Source organism: Odocoileus virginianus, chromosome 5, assembly GCF_023699985.2.
Source record: "Odocoileus virginianus isolate 20LAN1187 ecotype Illinois chromosome 5, Ovbor_1.2, whole genome shotgun sequence".
NCBI classification, from domain to species: Eukaryota; Metazoa; Chordata; class Mammalia; order Artiodactyla; family Cervidae; genus Odocoileus; species Odocoileus virginianus.
Window position 1 is genome coordinate 89,733,032 of NC_069678.1, and position 16,244 is coordinate 89,749,275.

Here is a 16,244-nt window from a genome sequence, read left to right on the forward strand (position 1 = left end):
ATTAAACCCAGAAAAAGGGAGATCTGCCCACGAAGGTGAGTTAATTCTACAGCTAAAGGCCCGTGGCTCTCGGTGTGTTCCGGTTCTTGCCACATCATCATGCCACCCTGAACCTGCTAAAGAACCTTAAACTATAAGCTTCGTCCTGTCCGCTCAGTTCTTATTTTCCTTCCCGGTTACTTACTACCTGAGCTTCCCTGGTGGCTCAGACAGTAAAGACTTTGTCTGCAACCTGAGAGACCTGGATTCGATACCTGTGTCAGGAAGACCCCCTGGAGAAGGGCATGGCTACCCACTCCAATATTCTTGCCTGGAGAATTCCATGGACAGAGGAGCCCAGGGGGGTACAGTCCATGAGGTCACAAAGAGTCAGAAACTGAGCAACTAACTTACTTGTTATCTGGGGCAGGGGAGGGGGGTAAAAAAATTTCAATTTGTTTTACGAAAGCCGTCTTTCCTAAAAAACCTTATTATTCGGCTAAAACATACTCTACTAGAAGCTATGAGGGATGCTAAATAAGAATAAATCTGGACTTCCCTGGTGGTCCAATGGTTAAGAATTTGCTTGCCAATGCAGGGGACACAGGCCTGGTCCAGGCAGATTCCACATGCTGCAGGGTGACGAAGCCCGTGTGCCACAGCTACTGAGCCCCCACACCCTAGAGGCTGTGCTCCACAAGAGGAGCCGCTGCTATGAGGAGCCCCTACTCATCGCAACTACAGAAAACTCCCAAGCAGAAACGAAGGCCCAGCACAGCCAAAAATAAATTTAAGAAATAAATCTAATCCACTGAAGGTTTATTTGAAAGGAAATTTCAAGTAACAAATAGTGAACTTTAATTTTTTTGGCTCTGTCATACAGCTTCAAGATCTTAGTTCCCCAATCAGGGACTGAACCTGGGCCACAGCAATGAAAGCACCAAGTCCTAACCACTGGACCTCCAAGGAATTCCCCCAAAACTCTTAATTTTAGAGTTCGATAAGTGGATGGTACATTCAGAGTGTATCTTCCACAACTGCTTAGTTTACTAAAAAAATGTATCCAAAATAGTTCATTTGATTAAGAACCCATTTAGCAGAGAGCAACAGACCAGGATGGTGTGTGAGTGGTAAAAAATCCACCTGCCAGTGCAGGAGACACAAAAGCTGCAGGTTCAATCCCTGAGTCGGGAAGATCCCCTGTAGTAGGAAACAGCAACCCACTGCAGTATTCTTATCTAGAAAATTCCAAGGGCAGAGGAACGTGGCAGGCTACAGTCCATGGGGCTGCAAAAAATCAGACATGACTGAGCACACAACTGACCAGGATAGCCAACTTCTAGATGGACCACATTTCCTCTCATCTGTAAACAAGCAACAAGAGAAGAGAGTGAATCTGATGCCTAAATAATCTGTTGCAAATATCTGTGACATTATTCTAGCATCAAATTCAGGTCTGATCATGTCTCGCTGGAGAACCTAAGTAAATTCACCCTCAGAGATTTTATTTCTTTCTTATTATTCTTTTTAAAATTACAAACCAGAAGAAGCTACCAGATTTGACACAAAGGTCAAAACTACTTCAGAGTACTGCCAAATTAAACCTCTTTTTGAGCAAACTCAGAAATCATCTTATCAGCAATTTTGGAAATCTACCCAAGATGCCCATATATATTCTGGTTCTGCTAACTTTATAAACTCACAACTGCTTTGCAAATTTGCTGGTGTTAACCCAACATCAATTTACAAACACCTGTAGGGATAGTAAGCCTCTTCTTCCCACAAAATGCTAAATCCCAAGGCCACCAAGCCACTTCTAAACAGTTTCTCACAAAATGCATCTTATTTCCAGAACACTTATAAGTGTTCACCAGAACTAGCTCTATATTCCTAAATTTAACCTGGAAACTAGATTACTATAACCATGAATCCTACTAAGAGAACTATGTCACCTGTCAAAGTGATTCCTATAAATGGAGAGTTCCCTCCAAAAGATTTAATTCAGCTGTTTGACTAATGCCATCCCTGATTTAACAATCCTGCTTTCTATTCCCTGGAAATCTGGTTTTAGATTACATTGTTATTTTTTCAATTTTTCACGCATAAAGTTAAGAAAGTTTTAAGCCTGGCAAAAAGGTATTAAGACCACTACACAAAGTATAAAGGCCATTATACAGAGGCCATAAACAAGTTAGGACTTGAAATTCAGAGTATTAATGAAAATTAAAACCAATCATAAGGAAAAAATAAAATTAGACCCCTATATCACATTACAAAAATAAACACCAAGTGGACAAAATATATATATATAAATAAATGTTACATGTGAAAAGCTCTAAACTTTTAAAAGAAAAATGTAAGAAAATATTTGTATGAATTCAAGGTAGAGGATTTGAAACAATATATTTTAAGTATAAACCATAAAGGTAAAGATTGATAAACGTGTCTATATGCTTTAAGAAATCAAAACAAAACTACGTACTAGGAGAGTATATTTGCAATACATATAAACAAAAAATTAAAATCCAGACTCTAAATAATTTCTACAAATCAATTTTTTAAAAAGGCAAAAACTCAACTGCTTTAAATAAAAAAATAAACATTAATTTAGTAAGTATTTATTGAACACCTACTATATGCCAGCACTGTGCTTGGCACCAGAGATACAACACTGACAAAAGGAGACAGTCTCTCACCTTGTGGTTGGTGGGGTAAAACATACATTCAAGTAACTACATACTGTATGTCAAATGATGATAAATGCTAAAAATAAAGTGGTATAAGAGAATGAACAATTAAAAAAGAAACCTATCGGCTAATATACTTATGAGAAGACAATCATTTTCTCTACTAATCAGATGAATACAACTTAGAACTAAAATATTTCATAGCCAAAAGAATGGCGAAAAACCTTAAAGTTTAACAATTTCACGTGGCATTAAGATGTGTAACAACAGAAATGCATACATTGAAAGCATAAACTGGTATAATCCCTTTGGAGAATAATATGAAGATGTACACAACCCATGAACCAGCAATTTCAGCTTAGATGTAAACCCTAGAGAAATTTTCCCAAGTAAACAGAAAATACATACAAGAATATTCCTGGAAGCACTGAGTATAAACAAGAAAACAGGTAAGTAAAAAGTGGCACATTCAAACAATGAATACTAGCACAGTAGTAAAGAATACATATACCATGAATGAATCCCAAAAACGTAAGACTAAACACAAAAGTTACAAGAATAAACTGGTATCAAACAATTTACATGACATTTAAAAAACAGAAAAAAGCAATACTACATTTTGTTTAGGAAAGCACATATTTTTAACCGAAATCTAGGAAAATGCATAAATGTCATAAATACCAAGTCAGAAGAGAGACTGGAGGAGGAGAGAACAATCCTAGAAGACTCAACTATGGTGGTAAAGCTTTATTTATTAAACTGATCTCTTAAATACACAGGTACCAGTTGTACTTTTTGCATGTCTTCAGAATGCATATTTTACAAGCATAAGAAAAAATGCTGTATAATGCTGAACACTGTAGTTGTGCTAACTTCAGACTTTCTTTCTCAGTCCCTCTCCATAGGAAAAAAAAGACTGCTATAACTCTCTATAATAGTGACAGCAAAGTACAAGCATTCGCACATACTCCCACAAGCTTCTTAGCGACACACATTTAGATTTTTGCAAACAACTTTGGAAGACTGAAATAGGACTTATAACGCAATGCTCTTAAGGTTAAATCAAAGAAACAACTCCACAATGAAGAATAAGCACATGAAAGTATATATTAAGGGTAATTCCCTGGCAGTCCAGGAGTTAGGACTCCAAGCTTCCACTGCAGAGGTCCCAGGTTTGATCCCTAAGACCCTTCAAGTCACGTGGTGCTATTAAAAATGAATAAAATAATCCTTTCTTTAAAAAAAAAAAAAAGTGATGTTCTGAGAGAATAGCATTGAAACAAGTATACTATCAAGGGTGAAACAGACCACCAGCCCAGGTTGGATGCATGAGACAAGTGCTCAGGGCTGGTGCACTGGGAAGACCCAGAGGGATGGGATGGGGAGGGAGGCGGGAGGGGGGATCAGGATGGGGAACACATGTAAATCCATGGCTGATTCATGTCGATGTATGGCAAAAACCACTACAATACTGTAAAGTAATTAGCCTCCAGCTAATAAAAATAAATGGAAAAAAAAACTCAAAAAAAAAAAGTGTACAATGAATTTAAGCAGAGCGGTTAAGAGTAAGAATTTTACAAACATGTGACCAACATGGATTAGAACCCTGACTCCACTACTGTGAAGGTTTGAACAGGGTACTGATTCTCATCTAAAAAACAGGTGCACTGATCTAATAAAATCAAAGGATTAAATGAATTAATGTATCCAAGTCACAGAGTACGCTGTATTCTAAAAAGGTGGTTTGAAAAATAAAAACAAAGCTGGACAGGAACAAATAACAGCAGATAGGCTCAACAATGAGAACTTTATTTTCCCAAATTGCTTCAATAAATCAACATTTTACACTTCATTAAGGCTCTTTCCTTTTCCCCCAGTAACATGCTTACATAACCACCACCAACAACAAATTAAATCCTTAAAGATATTTCCATTTCCAGAATCACCTTCAAAAAAACTAAGCTGATACACAAGTATCTGTCCAATGCAAAACAGATCAGGTTAAATCTGTAGGATTTTGTTTAATCCCACATTAGGTCCATTTCAGGTGCTGACTACTCAGGGAGAAGAAAAAAAAAATCACACTAAATGCTATATAACTTGTATCAAGAAATATACAGTCAAGAGACTTCCCTGGCAGCCTAGTGGTTAAGACTCTGATGATTAAGATTCCTAATGCGGGGGGCATGGGTTCGATCCCTGGTTGCAGAACTAAGATCCCGAATGCAGCTCAGCCAAAAAAAAAAAAACATACTCAAGAAAAAGTTGTGAATATTTCCTAGTTTCTAGGAAACTAGATTATTCAAGTGGTACTATATGTAAAGCTGAGTTTTATACACATAATGCATCCAAAAGGTGTATCCAGGACATAAAATTTTATTTGAACAATGTTTTCCTACACACAAAGGAGTAATGGCAGGAAGATGAACACCAAAAACAAAGCCCATATCCCTACAGCCTTGCAAGTGATATTTAATACAGAACAAGGAAACCAAAGATCTCCTTAGAAAGCACCTCCTACTTCTTGTTTGAAGCTTCAAAGTTCTAGGTTAGTTATCATGATAAGATCAGGTGAGAAGAGCAAGGTCAAAATTCCAGATGGAATAACACATTACTCTAATACTGTATATTACATAAATATACTGTGTAATATACACACACACACGTACATATGTATATACATATATAAAATATATGTAATACAAGTTACAGCTAACATATACTTTTGACCAGCACATAAAATCTTAATCTCCTAAAAACCACAGCAATGCCTTAGTCGACAACCTCAAAATTAATCTTTCACTCACATTCATGGCTCATGTATGAAAAGTAATGGTCAGAGCAGGTTATTAGATTTCATCCGGAAGCCGCTCTTTGGGCTAACCATGTTAGTACTTTTTTCATTAAGCTGCCTTCTCGCAGAACTTCCCCGGTGGTCCGATGCAGGGAACGCAGGTTCAGTCCCTGGTCAGGGAATTAAGAGCCCACAGGCTGTGATGCAACTAAGCCCTGAGCCAGAACGACTGAGCGTGTGCACCGCAAGAGGCCCAGCACACAATGGAGACAAAACAGGCAACTAGACCCGACACGGGCAGATAAATCATTTCTGTTATAAAAAACAAAAACCTGCCTTCTCTCAAAGAGACAGTATTTCAAAAATATGTTTAAAAGATCATAAATGATATGACAAAGCACTTGCAATAGCTGAATAACACTTTATGTCATTCTTTTAATAAATTTTGGATCCACTGCTTCTGAACCAAGAGTTTAACAATCTGCTGAAGAGATGGTTCACTACAATGGCTAAACTCAATGGTATTTAAAACAATTACATTTGAAAACTTTTAGCGCTTAGCTAACACTATTCACTCAACTGTCAAAGCAGCACTAACCTAATTCTATTTGTGCCTAAACTTACATGAGACAGAATTTTCATCACTTTTACATATCCAAACCATTTAATAACCATTTAGCAATAAAAGAAATGATGATATGTGACTATGCTAAGTTGCATAAGATAATGAATTATGTAATTTTTCATGTATTCTTTATATTAATGTCAAAATATATATACTGTAATTCCCTCGAAAGAAGGTAGGAAGGAAGGCGTATTTTCATTTTAAAGATGGAAAGATACAAAATGCTAGGCAAAGGAATTCCTTGGCAGCCCAATGATTAGGACTCTGCACTCTCACTGCCAGGAGCCCAGGTTCAATACCTGGTTGGGGAACTAAAATTCCACAAGTCACAAGGCAAGGCCAGAACAGAAAGAAAATTGTTTTTAAAAAGCTAGACAAATATTATCTATTCTGAAATACATTTTCTGTCATTTTATTTGCAACAAGGCAAATGAAAAAGCCTGTGTCAGCTTGTGGATTCATGTCCATTTATTCTTGAAAATAAATTTATTCTTGAAAATAAACTCTGGATCTAATAAGCCTGACAAAAACAAAATAGATGTTTTCTTTTGTGGAGTGAAAGTGAAAGTCTCTCAGTCATGTCTGACTTTTTGCGACCCCACAGACTGTAGTTCAGGTTCCTCCTTCTATGGAATTCTCCAGGCAAGAATACTGGAGTGGGATGCCATTTCCTTCTCCAGGGTATCTTCCAGACCCAGGGACTGAACCCCGGTCTCCGGCACTGCAAGCAGACACTTTACTGTCTGAGTGAGGACTCTCCTAATTTACTGCAGAATCTTCTCCTTGGACCCTTACTCTGAGCAATACAGCAGCTGCCAAGAGTAGAAGTTTAGAGTTAGACCTAGGTTCAAATCTTCTCTCTCCCTAAATTAATCTCTTATGACTCAACTTTGTCATCTACAAAACAAGAAACCCTTCACTTACCTTGTAAAGTATAGGGTTAAATGAGATAATACATGTAAAGTGTTTAAAAAAGCATTTAGTTTGAAAAAAAACTCCACATATGAAAGTTCTTAATATTTAGGCTGACCTTATATCCAGGTTTGCTTAAGACAGTCAGTTTACACTTGCTGCTGCAGTGTATTAATAGCATCCCCTCTCTTAATAGCATCCTGGTTCAAAAAGGTAAAGTATATGGTCACAGTATTAATTTGACAAAAATAAGTCCAACTAAGCCCACCAGCCACAACCAGAGTCTATGTACCTCAACAAAAGATCCTGCACAATGCAACTAAGACCCAAAGTAGCCAAATAAATAAAGCTAAAAAAAAGGAAAAGATTTAAAAAGTAAAAAAAAAAAAAAAATCAATCTTAATTCCAGTTGCTGATTCGTTGTTTTTAAAGTGAAGAACAGGGACTTCCCTAGTGGTCCAGTGGCTAAGACGAAACTCCAGGCTCCCAATGCAGGGGGCTGGGGTTCCATCCCTGGTCAGAGAACTAGACGCCACATGCCAAAACTAAAAGATCCTGCATGCCACAATGAAGAGCGAAGATCCTGCGTGCCGCAACTAACACCTGGCACAGCCAAATCAGTATTTTTTTTTTTTTAAGTGAAGAACAGAAACTTTAATAGGTTTAAAAGATAGCATTCTCTCTCCATTTCTAAACAAACCCATGTGGGCTAAGAAGTAAAGAATGTTTAAATATTATGAAATTGGTGATACATAAAAGACAGCCAAAGCCCAAAACTTTCTGTAAAATCTAAAGGGAAAGAACTGCAACTACTCTGAGGCCCCATCTTATGCAGAAGTAATGCTGACAAAAACATGAAAAGACAAACTAAATCAAGGCTCTCCAACAGAACTCTGAGATGAGGAAAATATTCCATGTCTATGCTACTCAGAAAGGCAGCCACCAGTCACACTGCTGCTGTTGGACCACCTGAAATATGGCTACTATGAAAACTATTTAATTAACTCAAAGTTAGCTAGTCACACATGGCTACTGGCTACCGAAATGGACTGAGCACATCTAGACCACAGATCACTTTTTTCCAGAATTCTAAAGCTCAGTACATACTTAAAAACAAACACTAAGGAGGAAAAGTTTTTAAACAGAACAAAAGTATCAGTTCTGGGCATTTTTCTACACATAGTATTATGTTAACAAATATGGTTCTCCAATCCACATCTCGTTCTACCTAGCATTCCACTGTATAAACATACTAGAATATAAGCAGTTCCCAGGTGTTGTACGTTTAGGTTGCTTTTAATTTTTCACTTAACATAAACAACACTGCAATGATTATCCTCATCTTTAAGGATGTGTCCAATTATTTCCTTGAGATATATTCCTAAAAGTACAGATACATTCTGCTGTTCTCCAAAGGCTACAGCAACTTACATTGCTACCAGCAGTACTTCAGAAATGTCCATTTCCCCACATCCTCACCAACAATAATTGTCATACTGTTTATCAAGACAGAAATCTGAGGGAAAAAATCATATCTCCTTGTTGATTTATTTAATCTGTACCTCTTATTTTCATGTGATTTATTTTGTCAAAATAATGTAATTTTCAAAATGGTTAGCCAATTGTTCCAGAACTTTTTATTGTATAATTAACTTATCCATCCCTCACAATCTTCAAATACTAACTTCATATACTCAGCACTTACCACATGCTATCAGTTGAGGGCTCTGGGTGTTTCTCACCATTCTTTCAAGTTTAAGTTTTTTCCAAACAGAACAAGAAATAACAAGAAATCCATCTTCTACATACAATAAAGTTAATTTATTGAATCCCTACTATATGCTCTGGCACTGGACTAACCATCTAGCCATCACAATAACCCTTGTTGGAGGTAAATAAGAGATTTCCATTTTCATTTGAAACTGAACAGATACTGAGGGGTTAAACAACTTGCCCCAGTCCCAGTTTAATAAATAAAGAACCACAAAAGAAACTTCTAATAAGAATCAAGGACTTCCATTTATCATACATGCATCTGATAAAACCAAGGCAGCTAGGTACCAGAGATCACCTGCCTCCATGAGCATGCCCTATTCAATGAACATTGCAGCTGAAAATATTCTGCTATAAGTGGAATAGAAAATATTCCTTACCAAACTACTTTCATCCTGTATGTATACTCCAATATTAAACAGCCTCCACAGCAAAAAAGAGAATAAGCCAACAATCAAATATGTTTTCTTCCTCATTCTCTACTGCCATTCCACATGACAGTACATTCAAGTCCACCAGAATCCCCCCGCTGGTTGAATGACGAAACAAATCATGCTTGCTAAAGGTAAAAGGTCAAATGTGACAAATAAGCCCAAATGTGACAAGACAGACAAAAAAGGTCACATGTGACAAACGATACCGATATAGAAATTAAGGAAGAGACGAGGTAAGCTAAGTTCTACATTGTGAACAAAGACAAAGCATTCACCATCAACCAGAGAATCAACATATCACCTTCCAATTTCCCAGGAAAACAAGAGGAATATCACAAACAATACATTTGCAATTTAAGTCCATCTGAAGTAAGGCTTTAAGCATAAGCTTTCATAATAAACCAAAGACATTTATCTCTACCTCCTCCACATCCCTTATGCTTACCTTAACTATTCAGAAATATATGGAAACTGTAACCACTAGCCTAAATAAATGTCACTGAAGTAAACTTTCTCTTTCTACATTACACATTTCTGCAATGTCGATTTTTATCAACAAGAACCTATCTGTAAGCAGGGAAAACAAAACTGAAGATGACTACCTGCCCCACTAAGGGTTTGCAGGCTGCACCTTGCTTAACTAAACCCTGGAGTAGGGGTAAGAGAGCTTCAGGGAACTTGATGGATTTTCTTTTTAACAGAGAACTAGTAAGCAGAACCCCAAAGTACAAAATATCAACTCAGCACCTCTGACTAAAATGGGGGTGGGCTATTCAGAGCATGGTCAGCTCAGCCTCCTTCTCTCATAACACCTGAGGTACCTCCTGTCCAACCTACTTGGCTAACTTTACCAAAAATTCAAGGAAAATAATCATTATCACAACCTGCTGCTGCTGCGTCGCTTCAGTCGTGTACGACTCTGTGCGACCCCACAGCCGGCAGCCCACCAGGCTCCACCGTCCCTGGGATTCTCCAGGAGTGGAGTGGATTGCCACTCCACTGGAGTGGGTTGCCCTTTCCTTCTCCAGTGCATGGAAGTGAAAAGTGAAAGTGAAGTCGCTCAGTCATGTCCGACTCTTAGCGACCCCATGGACTGCAGCCTACCAGGCTCCTCCATCCGTGGGATCTTCCAGGCAAGAGTACTGGAGTGGGGTGCCATTGCCTTCTCCTTATCACAACCTACTGATAGTTAATTCAGTTTTACAGAACAGCCTTTACACGATGAGTTTTAAATACAAATTTTTATAAATCAACTTTACAACTCATATAGATGTACACATTTTAAGGGTGCATTTCAGTGAGTTTTGACAAAATATACCACCACAAAATAACCACCACCCCAACTCAACAAAAGAATATTTTCATCATTCCACGAAGTATCCTTTTGCCCCTTTGCAATCTCCTCACCTATCACCATACATATTAACATAATCTGAGTAAACTAGAACTTGATAGTGAGAACACTTCCAGAGACTCCCAGCCAGCCATCTATTTATTCCCATTTTAACTCATCCTCTCTCTCAATATTTACTAAGCCTCTTCTATTTAACAGAGAATGTCTTGGTATGGGAATTCAGCAGAGAATCAAACAAATCCCTGCTTCACTACCTAAAGAGGTGAAGATACAGTAGATGAAAAATAAACAATATAAAGTTCCATAGTAATGATGAAGGTTGGACAGTGTTTGATGAGCAGAATACTATTATTGATAGGGTCATCAAGGAAAGCTTCTATCAGAACACTTTCCAGTGGGAAACATGCATACAAAGAGGCATCAAAACTGCCAAAAAGGGACTTCCTTAGTGGTCCAGTAGTTAAGACTCTGCACTTGCACTGCAGGGAGTGTGGGTTCGATCCCTGTCAGGGAACTAAGACCCCATATCCTGCATGCTATGCAGCCACACTTTATTACATCTGAAACAAGAATTTTTTCTATTAAAAAATTTGCCCATTCTTTTCTTTTATTGAACAACCCCATTCTGGCACCTGACCAACTTCATGAGTTTTCATTTTTAAAGTTTTTTCTGATAGCCCATAGTCTGGGAGCCAAAGGTTTCAGTCAAGACTCTACATCCTTCAGATACAAGGGGACCATCTTCTGGAAGCCCTAATACAATAACAGAGTCCTGCAGTGAAGAAATCTCCAGTGTAGCTTCACAAAGCACTCTCTCTATGACTTCCTCTATCAATCCTTTATGTATCCTGCCCTTTTTATTAAAATAGAGAAAGAGAAAATTGAGTTATTAACCTCTCCAAAAAACAGATTACTGAAAGCAAAGTGACAGACTTCATAAATGCACATATTAAACACACACACACACTTCTGCCTCAACACAAGTGCCACAAGTTTTCTAACTGGACATGCAGCAACTTCTCTTCGCTCGGCTCTGTCTTCTGCAACAAGCCAAGCTGTGCAGTTACTGCATTCCAGATGCTAAAAAGCAAATCAGGCAGAACAAAAATGAGGACACTGCAATGTGCCAGCTAAAAAGGCATGGGCAGGGGTCAGATCAACCTCTTTTGCTTTCTAAAAACCCTTGGGTTTCTTCAGTTTGTAAACAAAACAATTTAGTATTTTGGGCCCTCCCTTCCCATAGCACTGTTCCTTCTCCCTCTTCTAAAGTTACCTAAATTTCTTTTTTTTTTTTCCTAAAGAAGAAACAAGAAATAAAGCACCAAGACCAAAAAAAAAATTTTTCTTTAATGGTGCCTCAACTATAAAAGATGACTGTTGCAAGCAGAAACATGGGTCCCTGGCTGCTACATCTGATTTTTCAAAGCAGCCTGAATCTACATTTTTACATGAAATCTCCCTGCTTTTTAATGTTGACAACAAATTCAAATTTACAACACTGTATGAGCCAAACAAAACACATCTGCTGACTGGATTAGTCCATGAGCCTTCAGTTCTAAATCTCTGCCATAAAAAAACAAATACGTGGTTCTTTCAGTGGTAGAGCTCTAACTTTACACCCTGTTTCCAATAATACACTATCATCTGAAAAACACTACAAAATGAACACACATCTGAAACCCCTGTTAGAAGGAAACCAAGAAGAAAATGATCTCACTCTTCACACACTAAGGTGCTCCATTTCTACCACTAAAATAGGAACTGTAAAAAAAACTCAATAGAAAAAGGGACCTCCCTGGCAGTCCAGTAAGCGTGCTACCAACATAGGGAGCATGGGTTCAATCTCCAGTTAGGGAATTAAGATTCCACAGGCTGCACAGCAGGGTTTTGCCTGTGGCTCAGTGTAAGAATTCGCCTGCAATGCAGGAGACACAAGAGGCGTGTTCAATTCCTGGGTTAGGAAGATCCCCTGGAGGAGGGCACGGCAACCTGCTCTGGTATTCTTCCCTGGAGAATCCCATGGACAGAGCCTGGCGGGCTACAGTCCATAGTGTCACAAAGAGCTGGACACGACTGAAGCAACTTAGCGCACACACACCCATGCTACACAGTGCAACCAAAGACAAATAAGATTGGGGGGGGGAACCAACAGAAGAAAATAGTAGGAATGAATATGGATTTCTGTGAAACTGAGCTCATTAAGTTCAGCTTCCTCAGTATGTGCACCAGCCCATTAACTCCTAGACAAAAAGAAACTAAAAGCTGATTTTTCTATGGCATGGCATTTAACTCTGATTTGAAACAAACAACAACAAAAAAAGAATTCCTGGAGAAAGTCAATCTTTCAGAAGGGTACCCACGACTCTTAACTTTCTTGGTAAGCTGTGAGCAATTACTTTTTTATGGGTTATAAACCTGCGTTACAGACTCTAGAGAACTGGTTCTTAAACTCAGACTCTAATGAATGAAGGAAGGTAACGACCCCTTGAGAGAATGCATTCCCTCACAAAAATGTTCGAGTCCATGAGCCCCCTGTAGTCCATGAACCACTGACTATGAACGTCTTTCTCTAGAGAATACTAAAAGAACATAATGAATCCCTTTGCTTCTTCCCACCAACGCACTTTCTCTTTCCACTCCCCCTCTCAACTTCAGTCAACTATCACCTCCAGGTAAAATCAGTACAATAACCTCTTAACTGATGGTCCCCACAATCCAGTTTTCACACCCCTGGCAAAACTGATTTAAAAAAAAATAAAAATAAAGAATAAATAAATAAAATGTAAATCAGAAGGCTTCAACAGCTTCCCTAAACAATCTTAGCTCTCCAGCTCTTCTTTAACCACTCTCTTTACTGAAAAGAGCCACAATTGGCCTCTTTTCCGCTCTAAAGTGCACTAAACTCTTCCCATTTTCTAGTTTTGGCACTTACTGTTCTCTCTACCTGGAATGCCTGCCTTGACACCCCTACTCTTAGCAAAAAGAATTCCTCTGACCACCGTTAGGTCTCTCTTTTTTCAGTGTCTATCGATTTCCCTGCATGGTACCTCCACATCACTTTTCTCAATTTGTAACTTATTTGCTCACCTGTTCTGATTTCCCCCACTACCTTGTAGGTTCTCAAAATGCAAGACCCCTTCTGCCTCACATCCCCTTGTACTCCCAGAGCCTAGCAGAGGGGCCGGTGGATGGCAGGTTCTCAAGCACTATTTACTGTATCAATCAAATACTGAATCAGTCTTAGATGTTTACAAAATAAAGGTGTGAAGCAATCCACCAAAATCTAATCTTTGAGAGCACAGTATATTTTTTTATTTTTAATTGGAAAATAATTGCAACACTGATGGTTTGTGCCACACATCTACATGAATCAGCCATAGGTATGTGTATATCCCCTCCCTTTTGAACCTCCCTCCCACCAGAAAGAACAAGATTAACCACACTTCTTCAATCTAGGTTGTCATTTGGCCCAAGAGAAACAGGGTAACACCTCAAGATTCTTAGTGGTCAAGTTTAACTATTTTACAAATTAATTTATTTTACAAAAATTAATCAATCTTAGGTCTTATGCGCTCAGTCAGCCTCATCCCACCTCATCTCAGTGCTAATCTCACAAATACTCCAAGCTTCCTCCCTTCAATTTCTCAATTACAATACAGGACGCTCTGTAATCCATAATTTCACTGGCTATGCCAAATTCAAAAAGTATCTGGACTACCTATACTAGTAAAGAAATATGCTAGCCAACTACTACTGCTGCTGCTAACATGAGTATTACCACCACCACCGCTAAAACTGGACTGTACCTAGTATGCAGACTAAAACCATCAGTCTCCAAAACCAGAGATCTTTCACTGGTGCTAGATTTAAAACACAAAAAGATGGAACTGTACTGAATACAAAGTCTTTTAGTTAAAACAGATCCTTACAGAAACTTCACCTCTTCTACAAAATACAATCAAGCCTAAAAGGCTGTGGGGGGCGGGGGGGGGGGGGGGGGTTATATTGCTAAACTGCGTACACTGCTTCACAAACTTCCCAGCAGAGAACAAACTAAGCCCAATGTGTTCCATAGGTTGTTCATGGTAGCAGCCAGCTCTGGCTCATTAGCAGGCTTCTACATAATGATACAGGCTGTCTAGATAACAGGAAAAACTACAACAGACGGTATAGCCACTAATGAGAAAAGGGAGCGCCACCTGAAAGTGAGAAACAAAATGACATGTCTCGCCACTCTGGGCCTCCACGCTATAAATCCTAAAAGAGATGATAATGATAAGAGTACTTAATACTCAGTAGGTAATAAGCTAAGCGGTTTTCATTTTACCTCACTTCATCTTCACAGTAACCCTATAAAGTGACCAGTGTTACTCTTTGCTATTTTGCAGATTAAGGAAACTGAGGCACCTGAAAGTGAAGCCCCTCGACCCGAAACCAAAAGCTAGCAGAGCCAAAATTTGAACCCAGGCAGCTGGCTCCAGGTTCCTTCTGTTATCCTGCCACCAGAAGCTTCATCGTCTCTCTCCGGCTTTTCCCTCAATCCAATTAACAACCTCCTGGTAAACACTCAACTAACACGGATGGCTTCCAACTTCTGGGCACGAGTGCTACTCCCCAGTTTCTGCTGCGATACTTCATCCCTCAGACTTCAAAAGGCAAAGAAAAGGGCTGATAAAAGTTGCTTGGGAGCTAATGGAGGCGAAAGAAATTACCTTATTTAAGCGGAACACACGCCAATTACCACAGGAACGCAGGTCGACCTCACCTCCAACCCAAGAGAAATGAAAGTGGACACATAAATGTTCCCGTGACTGATAAATCTGGACTATGCCTCCTCCGGCCACCAGGCCGAAAAGAACGGCAGAGGTACTAACACTGAGTACCAGCCACATGCGCCCTAAGAGAAGGCAGATCCAGGCCAATGGAAATCGGGGGGGGGCACTCAAGAGTTCCGGGAAAAATCCAAATAATAAGGTTCACCCCTAAAGGGGTGAGTGATTAAGCAGGGAGATGGAGAAAAGGGAGGCTTTCTTACAAGAAAAAAAAAGAGAGCTAGGAACTGCTCCGGAGAAAAGGCGGCCCTCAGCGTCGGGAGCTAGGCCGGAGCGAGGGGAAGCCCTGAAGGGCGGGGAGGGGGAGGAGCCGGAGCGAGCGGGGCCCTCTCTGAAGAGGCCGGGGGGCAGGCGCGGGGGAGCGACTCCGCGCCAGGCCTGCTGGAGACCCTGAGCCAGCGGCCACGGAGAAAAGAAAAAAGACGAAACGGCTGGAGTCAATTGAGCGGCCCTAAGTCCCAACAGGGTCCCTCACTCACCTGGGCCCACCGCAGCGATCGCAGCTGCAGCCTCGCAACGGCACAACCGGCCCGAATCTCGCCCCCGCCCGACAGCGCGCCCCGCGTCCCCGCTCTCAGACGGCGGCAGCCTCGGCGTCGCCCCGCAGCCTCCTGGGAAATGTAGTCCTAGCTCCCGCCTTCCTAGCCAATCTGACAGTCTATAGAACTACGTTTCCCATAAGGCAAGGCGAACACCGGGCCCGCCGCTTTGCGTCACGCGCCAGCTTGTCGGCAGTCACGTGAGCTTCTCCGTTCCATCCCCTCCCCCCTCTTGGGTGGCCTGAGGAAGAAGGAGGGAGGTGGACGGAAGGGGCGGGGGCGTTGCTGACGCCAAGGCCCCCACCATTTTGGAAA

The 16,244-nt window shown here is 40.0% G+C and overlaps 1 protein-coding gene across 5 annotated transcripts in view; it reads right to left on the reverse strand.

Moving 5' to 3' along the window:
• The window catches only part of THRAP3 (thyroid hormone receptor associated protein 3), a 70,409-nt gene extending 54,432 nt beyond the window's left edge, over positions 1-15,977 (reverse strand). For 3 of the 5 annotated variants that reach the window (XM_020880219.2, XM_020880214.2, XM_020880215.2), the window contains exon 1: positions 15,870-15,977. The gene's annotated coding sequence lies outside the window, so the exon portion shown is untranslated. Of the gene's footprint in view, positions 1-15,270; positions 15,376-15,869 lie in introns of those variants that run through there. The other 2 variants (XM_020880218.2, XM_020880217.2) reach the window with 2 other exon arrangements.
• Positions 15,978-16,244: the final 267 nt, after the last annotated feature.